Source organism: Coregonus lavaretus, assembly GCF_964263955.1.
Source record: "Coregonus lavaretus genome assembly, chromosome: 15".
Lineage (NCBI taxonomy): Eukaryota > Metazoa > Chordata > Actinopteri > Salmoniformes > Salmonidae > Coregonus > Coregonus lavaretus.
This window is the reverse complement of record NC_140002.1, coordinates 19,756,252-19,767,792: the sequence shown is the minus strand read 5'-3', so window position 1 is coordinate 19,767,792 and position 11,541 is coordinate 19,756,252.

Genomic DNA, 11,541 nt, shown 5'->3' with positions numbered 1-11,541 from the left:
GTATTCAGACCCTTTACTCAGTACTTTGTTGAAGCACCTTTCGCAGCGATTACAGCCTCCAGTCTTCTTGGGTATGATGCTACAAGCTTGGCACACCTGTATTTAGGGAGTTTCTCCCATTCTTCTCTGCAGATCCTCTCAAGCTCTGTCAGGTTGGATAGGGAGCATCGCTGCATAGCTATTTTCAGGTCTCTCCAGAGATGTTCGATCGGGTTCAAGTTTGGGCTCTGGCTGGGCCACTCAAGAACATTCAGAGACTTGTCCCGAAGCCACTCCTGCATTGTCTTGGCTTTGTGCTTAGGGTCGTTGTCCTGTTGGAAGGTGAACCTTTGCCCCAGTCTGAGGTCCTGAGCGCTCTGGAGTAGGTTTTCTTCAAGGATCTCTCTGTACTTTGCTCCGTTCATCTTTCCCTCAATCCTGACTGGTCTCCCAATCCCTGCCACTGAAAAACATCCCCACAGCATGATGCTGCCACCACCATGCTTCACCGCAGGGATGGTGCCAGGTTTCCTCTAGACGTGACGCTTAGCATTCAGGCCAAAGAGATCAATCTTGGTTTCATCAGACCAGATAATCTTGTTTCTCATGGTCTGAGAGTCCTTTAGGTGCCTTTTGGCAAACTCCAAATGGGCTGTCATGTGCCTTTTACTCAGGAGTGGCTTCCGTCTGGCCACTCTACCATAAAGGCCTAATTGGTTGAGTACTGCAGAGATGGTTGTCCTTCTGGAAAGTTCTCCCATCTCCACAGAGGAACTCTGGAGCTGTGTCAGAGTCACCATCAGGTTCTTGGTCACCTCCCTGACCAAGGCCCTTCTCCCTTGATTGCTCCCTCGGCGGCCAGCTCTAGGAAGAGTCTTGGTGGTTCCAAACTTCTTCCATTTAAGAATGATGGAGGCCACTGTGTTCTTGGGGACCGTCAATGCAGCAGAAATATTTTGGTACCCTTCCCCATATCTGTGCCTCACCACAATCCTGTCTCGGAGCTCTATGGACAATTCCTTTGACCTCATGACTTGGTTTTTGCTCTGACATGCACTGTCAACTGTGGGACCTTATATAGAAAGGTGTGTGCCTTTCCAGATCATGTCCAATCAATTGAATTTACCACAGGTGGACTCCAATCAAGTTGTAGAAACATCTGAAGGATGATCAATGGATACAGGATGCTACTGAGCTCAATTTCGAGTCTCATAGCAAAGAGTCTGAATACTTATGTAAATAAGGTATTTTTTAATTGTTTTCTTAATAAATTAGCAAACATTTCTAAAAACGTGTTTTCACTTTGTCATTATCGGGTATTGTGTGTAGATTGATGAGTGTAAAAAATGCATTTAATCCATTTTAGAATAAGGCTGTAATGTAACAAAATGTGGAAAAAGTGAAGGGGTCTGAATACTTTCCTAATGCACTGTATTACATACATACCACGTTGAAACATCTGTAATGGTAGTAATCTTGAATGACTGTTCATGCTCTGGGTCCAGTCGTTTCAGTTTTGTCTACAAGCTTTGTCTACATAGTCTTTAGACACTGACGCCATGGAAGTCAATGGAAAGGTCTTTACTGTACATTAACAAATAAATAAAACATACTTTGTGGTGTTTGTTCCCTATAAAATGAAATACATTTAAACGATTTTTTGTGAGTGTAGAGTATCTGATATCTGTTATTAGCGTATATGGTGACAAAGATAAAGTGCTGAGGGGCCATAGCCAATATGTGATCAGAAGTAACTCTGTGGTCGCAGCCTGGTGTCATAGACTAGACATACCATAGTAAAAGTTGGTCTGTGGTCACAGCCTGGTGTCATAGACTAGACATACCATAGTAAAAGTTGGTCTGTGGTCGCAGCCTGGTGTCATAGACTAGACATAACATAGTAAAAGTTGGTCTGTGGTCGCAGCCTGGAGTCATAGACATAACTTAGTAAATGTAAATCCGGGACACTGAAATTAGTATGATATGTTACGTTTGGTTTTGTTACATAAGACAGATGGTTACTTAAGGCAAAAATACAAGTAGGGTGGATGGGTAGGCATTTAACGTGAACATCTAGTAACCCAAAGGTTGCGAGTTCGAATCTCATCAGGGACAGCATTTTAGCTAATTAGCAATTTTTCAACTACTTACTACTTTTTAGCTACTTTGCAACTACTTAGCATTTTAGCTAACCCTTCCCCTAACCCTAACCTTAACCCTTTTAGCTAACCCTAACCCTTTAACCTAACTCCTAAACTTAACCCTAACCCCTAGCCTAGCTAAGGTTAGTCAGCTAGCTAACGTTAGCCACCTAGCTAGAATTCGTAACATACTATATCATACGTTTTGCAAATTCGTAACATATTGTACGTTTTGCAAAATCATAACATACAGTGGGGAGAACAAGTATTTGATACACTGCCGATTTTGCAGGTTTTCCTACTTACAAAGCATGTAGAGGTCTGTAATTTTTATCATAGGTACACTTCAAATGTGAGAGATGGAATCTAAAACAAAAATCCAGAAAATCACATTGTATGATTTTTAAGTAATTAATTTGCATTTTATTGCATGACATAAGTATTTGATACATCAGAAAAGCAGAACTTAATATTTGGTACAGAAACCTTTGTTTGCAATTACAGAGATCATATGTTTCTGTAGGTCTTGACCAGGTTTGCACACACTGCAGCAGGGATTTTGGCCCACTCCTCCATACAGACCTTCTCCAGATCCTTCAGGTTTCGGGGCTGTCGCTGGGCAATACGGACTTTCAGCTCCCTCCAAAGATGTTCTATTGGGTTCAGGTCTGGAGACTGGCTAGGCCACTCCAGGACCTTGAGATGCTTCTTACGGAGCCACTCCTTAGTTGCCCTGGCTGTGTGTTTCGGGTCGTTGTCATGTCTCCCGAGTGGCGCAGTGGTCTAAGGCACTGCATCGCAGTGCTAGCTGTGCCACTAGAGATCCTGGTTCGAATCCAGGCTCTGTCGTAGCCGGCCGCGACCGGGAGACCCATGGGGCGGCGCACAATTGGCCCAGCGTCGTCCAGGGTAGGGGAGGGAATGGCCGGCAGGGGATGTAGCTCAGTTGGTAGAGCATGGCGTTTGCAACGCCAGGGTTGTGGGTTCGATAAAATAATGTATGCGCTAACTGTAAGTCGCTCTGGATAAGGGCGTCTGCTAAATGACTAAAATGTAAATGTAATGCTGGAAGACCCAGCCACGACCCATCTTCAATGCTCTTACTGAGGGAAGGAGGTTGTTGGCCAAGATTTCGCGATACATGGCCCCATCCATCCTCCCCTCAATACGGTGCTGTCGTCCTGTCCCCTTTGCAGAAAAGCATCCCCAAAGAATGATGTTTCCACCTCCATGCTTCACGGTTGGGATGGTGTTCTTGGGGTTGTACTCATCCTTCTTCTTCCTCCAAACACGGCGAGTGGAGTTTAGACCAAAAAGCTCTATTTTTGTCTCATCAGACCACATGACCTTCTCCCATTCCTCCTCTGGATCATCCAGATGGTCATTGGCAAACTTCAGACGGGCCTGGACATGCGCTGGCTTGAGCAGGGGGACCTTGCGTGCGCTGCAGGATTTTAATCCATGACGGCGTAGTGTGTTACTAATTGCTTTCTTTGAGACTGTGGTCCCAGCTCTCTTCAGGTCATTGACCAGGTCCTGCTGTGTAGTTCTGGGCTGATCCCTCACCTTCCTCATGATCATTGATGCCCCACGAGGTGAGATCTTGCATGGAGCCCCAGACCGAGGGTGATTGACCGTCATCTTGAACTTCTTCCATTTTCTAATAATTGCGCCAACAGTTGTTGCCTTCTTACCAAGCTGCTTGCCTATTGTCCTGTAGCCCATCTTTTCCTTGTGCAGGTCTACAATTTTATCCCTGATGTCCTTACACAGCTCTCTGGTCTTGGCCATTGTGGAGAGGTTGGAGTCTGTTTGATTGAGTGTGTGGACAGGTGTCTTTTATACAGGCAACGAGTTCAAACAGGTGCAGTTAATACAGGTAATGAGTGGAGCACAGGAGGGCTTCTTAAAGAAAAACTAACAGGTCTGTGAGAGCTGGAATTCTTACTGGTTGGTAGGTGATCAAATACTTATGTCATGCAATAAAATGCAAATTAATTACTTAAAAATCATACAATGTGATTTTCTGGATTTTTGTTATAGATTCCGTCTCTCACAGTTGAAGTGTACCTATGATAAAAATTACAGACCTCTACATGCTTTATAAGTAGGAAAACCTCAAAAATCAGCAGTGTATCAAAAACTTGTTCTCCCCACTGTATAATACGAATTATAATTCATATCATATCATACGAATTGGTGTTCGACATCCACAAATGAATACATACCATAAATGGAGTGTCTGGGATTTAGATACAGAACAATACGAAATGCTCAGAGACCAGGTTGTTACACTGGTGTTGGAGGCAGGTCTCTTATAATCTGGTTGAGTCCTGTGACTACAAAAACCCCCCAAAAATGCAATAAACAACGATTCAGTGGTGAGAACATATAATTTACTGTTGATCAGCACAATATAGCCATAGATAGAACAACCATCAGCATATTCATTAGATTCATTCAATCATTCAATATGAGAAGAGATATTTTTTTATTTTTTTTATTTAACTAGGCAAGTCAGTTAAGAACAAATTCTTATTTACAATGACGGCCTATACCGGCCAAACCCAGACGACGCTGGGCCAATTGTGCGCCGCCCTATGGGACTCCCAATCACGGCCGGTTGTGATACAGCCTGGAATCGAACCAGGCGGTCTGTAGTGACGCCTCAAGCACTGAGATGCAGTGCCTTAGACTGCTGCGCCAATAATTGAAATCCATTATTAATCTGGATTAATTTAAGTAGAATAAGACTAGTCCTGCTTGTGAAACCGCCACAAAGGGTTTGATGAATCACAATGTCAGTTTACCTGTTTGAGAACGCATTGCTGAAAATCTGCTACCTTCGCGTTTACTGTGGAGTGGGCAGAGTTACGTGAGCTAAAATCATATTGCCATATATGAGCCAATAGTGAGGTTAAATTGTTTTACAACATGAGATTAAAACTGTAATGTTAGGATATAAACTGCTCTTTTATGAATTATAGAAAATTACTATTTTACATGAGAAAATACATACAGTAATTATCCCATTCTATTGTAATATTCACCATATCCATAAGATCACAATTGGTCTTACAGTGCATCAATTATTTCATATCTACAGTGGGGGAAAAAAGTATTTAGTCAGCCACCAATTGTGCAAGTTCTCCCACTTAAAAAGATGAGAGAGGCCTGTAATTTTCATCATAGGTACACGTCAACTATGACAGACAAAATGAGAATTTTTTTTCCTGAAAATCACATTGTAGGATTTCTAATGAATTTATTTGCAAATTATGGTGGAAAATAAGTATTTGGTCAATAACAAAAGTTTCTCAATACTTGTTATATACCCTTTGTTGGCAATGACACAGGTCAAACGTTTTCTGTAAGTCTTCACAAGGTTTTCACACACTGTTGCTGGTATTTTGGCCCATTCCTCCATGCAGATCTCCTCTAGAGCAGTGATGTTTTGGGGCTGTCGCTGGGCAACACGGACTTTCAACTCCCTCCAAAGATTTTCTATGGGGTTGAGATCTGGAGACTGGCTAGGCCACTCCAGGACCTTGAAATGCTTCTTACGAAGCCACTCCTTCGTTGCCTGGGCGGTGTGTTTGGGATCATTGTCATGCTGAAAGACCCAGCCACGTTTCATCTTCAATGCCCTTGCTGATGGAAGGAGGTTTTCACTCAAAATCTCACGATACATGGCCCCATTCATTCTTTCCTTTACACGGATCAGTTGTCCTGGTCCCTTTGCAGAAAAACAGCCCCAAAGCATGATGTTTCCACCCCCATGCTTCACAGTAGGTATGGTGTTCTTTGGATGCAACTCAGCATTCTTTGTCCTCCAAACACGACGAGTTGAATTTTTACCAAAAAGTTATATTTTGGTTTCATCTGACATTCTCCCAATCCTCTTCTGGATCATCCAAATGCACTCTAGCAAACTTCAGACGGGCCTGGACATGTACTGGCTTAAGCAGGGGGACACGTCTTGCACTGTAGGATTTGAGTCCCTGGCGGCGTAGTGTGTTACTGATGGTAGGCTTTGTTACTTTGGTCCCAGCTCTCTGCAGGTCATTCACTAGGTCCCCCCGTGTGGTTCTGGGATTTTTGCTCACCGTTCTTGTGATCATTTTGACCCCACGGGGTGAGATCTTGCGTGGAGCCCCAGATCGAGGGAGATTATCAGTGGTCTTGTACATCTTCCATTTCCTAATAATTGCTCCCACAGTTGATTTCTTCAAACCAAGCTGCTTACCTATTGCAGATTCAGTCTTCCCAGCCTGGTGCAGGTCTACAATTTTGTTTCTGGTGTCCTTTGACAGCTCTTTGGTCTTGGCCATAGTGGAGTTTGGAGTGTGACTGTTTGAGGTTGTGGACAGGTGTCTTTTATACTGATAACAAGTTCAAACAGGTGCCATTAATACAGGTAACGAGTGGAGGACAGAGGAGCCTCTTAAAGAAGAAGTTACAGGTCTGTGAGAGCCAGAAATCTTGCTTGTTTGTAGGTGACCAAATACTTATTTTCCACCATAATTTGAAAATAAATTCATAAAAAATCCTACAATGTGATTTTCTGGAGAAAAAAAATCTCAATTTGTCTGTCATAGTTGATGTGTACCTATGATGAAAATTACAGGCCTCTCTCATCTTTTTAAGTGGGAGAACTTGCACAATTGGTGGCTGACTAAATACTTTTTTCCCCCACTGTATGTTAATGTTATACTTACAATAAATGGGGGTCATAAATTTGATTCTCTTCATGTATTATTTCTACAGATGAGGAAAAGGGGAACAATTGTATTTAATGGCACTTACACTGAGTGTACAAAATATTAGGAACACCTGCTCTTTCCATGACATGACCAGGTGAATCCAGGTGAAAGCTATGATCCCTTATTGATGTCACCTGTTAAATCCAATTCAATTATCAGTGTATATGAATGGGAGGAGACAGGTTAAAGTAGGATTTTTACGCCTTGAGACAATTGAGACACGGATTGTATGTGTGCCATTCAGAGGGTGAATGGGCAAGACAAAATATTTAAGTGCCTTGGAACAGGGTATGGTAGTACGTGCCAGGCACATGTGTGAGTGTGTCAAGAACTGCAACGCTGCTGGGTTTTTCACACTCAACAGTTTCCCCCGTATGTATCAAGAGCAGTCCACCACTCAAAGGACATCTAGCCAACTTGACACAACTCTGAGAAGCATTGGAGTCAACATTGGCCAGCATCCCTGTGGAACGCTTTTGACACCTTATAGTCCATGCCCCGATGAATTGAGGCTGTTCTGAGGGCAAAATGAGATGCAACTCAATATTAGGAAGGCGTTCCTAATGTTTTTTACACTACACTGACTGATTTGGTACAATTATTTCACAACAAATTAAGTATATTGATTTAGCTTTAGTGTTACATGACAAATTGATTTCATGACATTGGAATAGATGTACAGGTTGATTAGTGTAACATGTAATACATTTAATAAAGTGCCACTCACTGGTTTTCCTCCTGCACCACAGACAGAAAGCGGAGAGAAAACACTGAGAGATGCCACAGACACAACGGCGAGGACAGATCCTTGTAGGCTGAAGATGGCTATTATACTTAAAGGTTGAAAAGTAACACAACAATGCATTTACCTTTGGAATAATCTCATTTATTTCCTCCATAGTTTTCTGTATAAGTCATTCACCAAGAACAGTTGCTTACTGGTGTTTTTCACTTTACTACAAATAACTTAGAATATTTGTTTGGTATAACTATTAGAATGCATTACTGCTTTCTCTCTTTCACAGGTGTTGGCGAAACTTGTTCCTTATTCAGCTGTAACGGCACAAATCTCCTGCTCACCCAATGTTGTCATCAAAACATCTCAAGTTAATCAGATACTGACCAAGGGTTTAATGATTGCTTCCATCGCATTTCTATAGGCACCCAAACTACGTGAAACTAAAGACAAAACTGTAGAAAACCCCACACTTGGTATAAATTACTAATGTGTTCCTGTAAACAACCTACAGTATCTCACAAAAGTAGTACACCCCTCACATTTTTGTAAATATTTGAGTATATCTTTTCATGTGACAACACTGAAGAAATGACACTTTGCTACAATGTAAAGTAGTGAGTGTACAGCTTGTATAACAGTGTAAATGTGCTGTACCCTCAAAATAACACAACACACAGCCATTAATGTCTAAACCGCTGGCAACAAAAGTGAGTACACTCCTAAGTGAAAATGTCCAAATTGGGCCCAAAGTGTCAATATTTTGTGTGGCCACCATCATTTTCCAGCACTACCTTAACCCTCTTGGGAATGGAGTTCACCAGAGCTTCACAGGTTGCCACTGGAGTCCTCTTCCACTCCTCCATGACGACATCACGGAGCTGGTGGATGTTAGAGACCCTGCACTCCTCCACCTTCCGTTTGAGGATGCCCCAAAGATGCTCAATAGGGTTTAGGTCTGGAGACATGCTTGGCCAGTCCATCACCTTTACCCTCAGCTTCTTTAGCAAGGCAGTGGTCGTCTTGGAGGTGTGTTTGGGATCGTTATCATGCTGGAATACTGCTCTGCGGCCCAGTCTCCGAAGGGAGGGGATCATGCTCTGCTTCAGTATGTCACAGTACATGTTGGCATTCATGGTTCCCTCAATGAACTGTAGCTCCCCAGTGCCAGCAGCACTAATGCAGCCCCAGACCATGACACTCCCACCACCATGCTTGACTGTAGGCAAGACACACTTGTCTTTGTACTCCTCACCTGGTTGCCGCCACACACGCTTGACACCATCTGAACCAAATAAGTTTATCTTGGTCTCATCAGACCACAGGACATGGTTCCAGTAATCCATGTCCTTAGTCTGCTTGTCTTCAGCAAACTGTTTGCGGGCTTTCTTGTGCATCATCTTTAGAAGAGGCTTCCTTCTGGGACGACAGCCATGCAGACCAATTTGATGCAGTGTGCGGCGTATGGTCTGAGCACTGACAGGCTGACCCCCCACCCCTTCAACCTCTGCAGCAATGCTGGCAGCACTCATACGTCTATTTCCCAAAGACAACCTCTTGATATGACGCTGAGCACGTGCACTCAACTTCTTTGGTCGACCATGGCGAGGCCTGTTCTGAGTGGAACCTGTCCTGTTAAACGCTGTATGCTGCAGCTCAGTTTCAGGGTCTTGGCAATCTTCTTATGGCCCAGGCCATCTTTATGTTGAGCAACAATTCTTTTTTTCAGATCCTCAGAGAGTTCTTTGCCATGAGGTGCCATGTTGAACTTCCAGTGACCAGTATGAGGGAGTGTGAGAGCGATGACACCAAATTTAACACACCTTCTCCCCATTCACACCTGAGACCTTTTAACACTAACGAGTCACATGACACCGGGGAGGGAAAATGGCTAATTGGGCCCAATTTGGACATTTTCACTTAGGGGTGTACTCACTTTTGTTGCCAGCGGTTTAGACATTAATGGCTGTGTGTTGAGTTATTTTGAGGGGACAGCAAATTTACACTGTTATACAAACTGTACACTCACTACTTTACATTGTAGCAAAGTGTCATTTCTTCAGTATTGTCACATGAAAAGATATACTCAAATATTTACAAAAATGTGAGGGGTGTACTCACTTTTGTGAGATACTGTAAGTCTACAGATAACAACAGGATGTGTGTGGTCATCACAGAGCTATAGCCACATGCCATTGTGTCAAGTCTTGACTCTACTCAGTAAACGTTCACTACATTTTCAAGGAAGAATGATGATGGTATTGTATTCAATACACCCTTGTTGATTCAGTGATACAGTATCTGCATCAGAAGATAATAACGCTTTCAGCTTTGATAAAATAAATTGGTTCAGTTAGGGGAAATTATAGCAGATTGTGTGATAAAGGGTATAAAAGCCACATTTATAGAGATAGGGAAGAGGCATATCATGTACATTTGGTATTGATCAAACTTCTGAATACATTTTGTATGTTTAACTACCTTGAGCAAAATAGTTACTATGATCTAAATCCCTAATACTAATAAAAACAAATAAAGTGTTAATGAGTGGTCTATAATTTTTAATTCAAAGAGAAGAGATTTATGTTTATACCAAAGAGAAGATATTTGACACATATAGTCTATGAGTATACAGTTAAACAGAAATAGTTACATTGTTTTAATTGTACAAAACCTTAGCATAAAACTATTTTTATAATGTTACTTTTCTTTTTTTACACACTCAACTGAACTTCATCATACCAAATAAATTGCCGGACTGAATAAGGGCACATCTAAACAGACTTCTGAAGTGGTACAAAATGTTCCATTATTGAAAGCTATGAATAGCATTAAAATCAAGTCTTCACCTTGGTGTGAGGATGACAATAACATGACATGATGTGTCATTTGAAATTGAACCCCTTCAAATAGTCTATCTATCCCCAACCAAGCTGCGCCTACGCTTTTAAACATGAGACAATAGAAATACATGTATTGTGGTGTTGTTCTCACCTTCAGTAAAGCCTCTTCAGGCCACCTCCATCTCGCTGACAGCTCCACTTACAGACAGGCTGCTGTGACAGAGCTGTTAAGGGGGAGAGTAGAAAGAGCTTCCTGTTTCTAACTGAACTCCACACCACATCCGTCCTGATCAGCGGGCTGGACAGAGAGTATTGTCGACCACCTCTAAAGGGTGCCCTACATCACTGTGGTTTAACGAGGGTGCAAGAAATGACACCTTTCAGTGCATGCTTTAGGGAGAGTACCCTGATGTACAGTTGAAGTCGTAAGTTTACATACACTTAGGTTGGAGTCATTAAAACTCGTTTTTCAACCACTCCACAAATGTCTTGTTCATAAACTATAGTTTTGGCAAGTCGGTTAGGACGTCTACTTTGTGCATGACACAAGTAATTTTTCCAACAATTGTTTACAGACAGATTATTTCACTTATAATTCACTGTATTACAATTCCAGTGGGTCAGAAGTTTACATACACTAAGTTGACTGTGCCTTTAAACAGCTTGGAAAATTCCAGAAAATGATGTCTTGGCTTTAGAAGCTTCTGATAGGCTAATTGACATAATTTGAGTCAATTGGAGGTGTACCTGTGGATGTATTTCAAGGCCTACCTTCAAACTCAGTGCCTTTTTGCTTGACATCATGGGAAAATCAAAAGAAATCAGCCAAGACCTCAGAATTTTTTTTTTAGACCTCCACAAGTCTGGTTCATCATTGGGAGCAATTTCCAAACGCCTGAAGGTACCACGTTAATCTGTAGTAACAATAGTACGCAAGTATAAACACCATGGGACCACGTAGCCGTCATACCACTCAGGAAGGAGACGCGTTCTGTCTCCTAGAGATTAACGTACTTTGGTGCGAAAAGTGCAAATCAATCCCAGAACAACAGCAAAGGACCTTGTGAAGATGCTGGAGG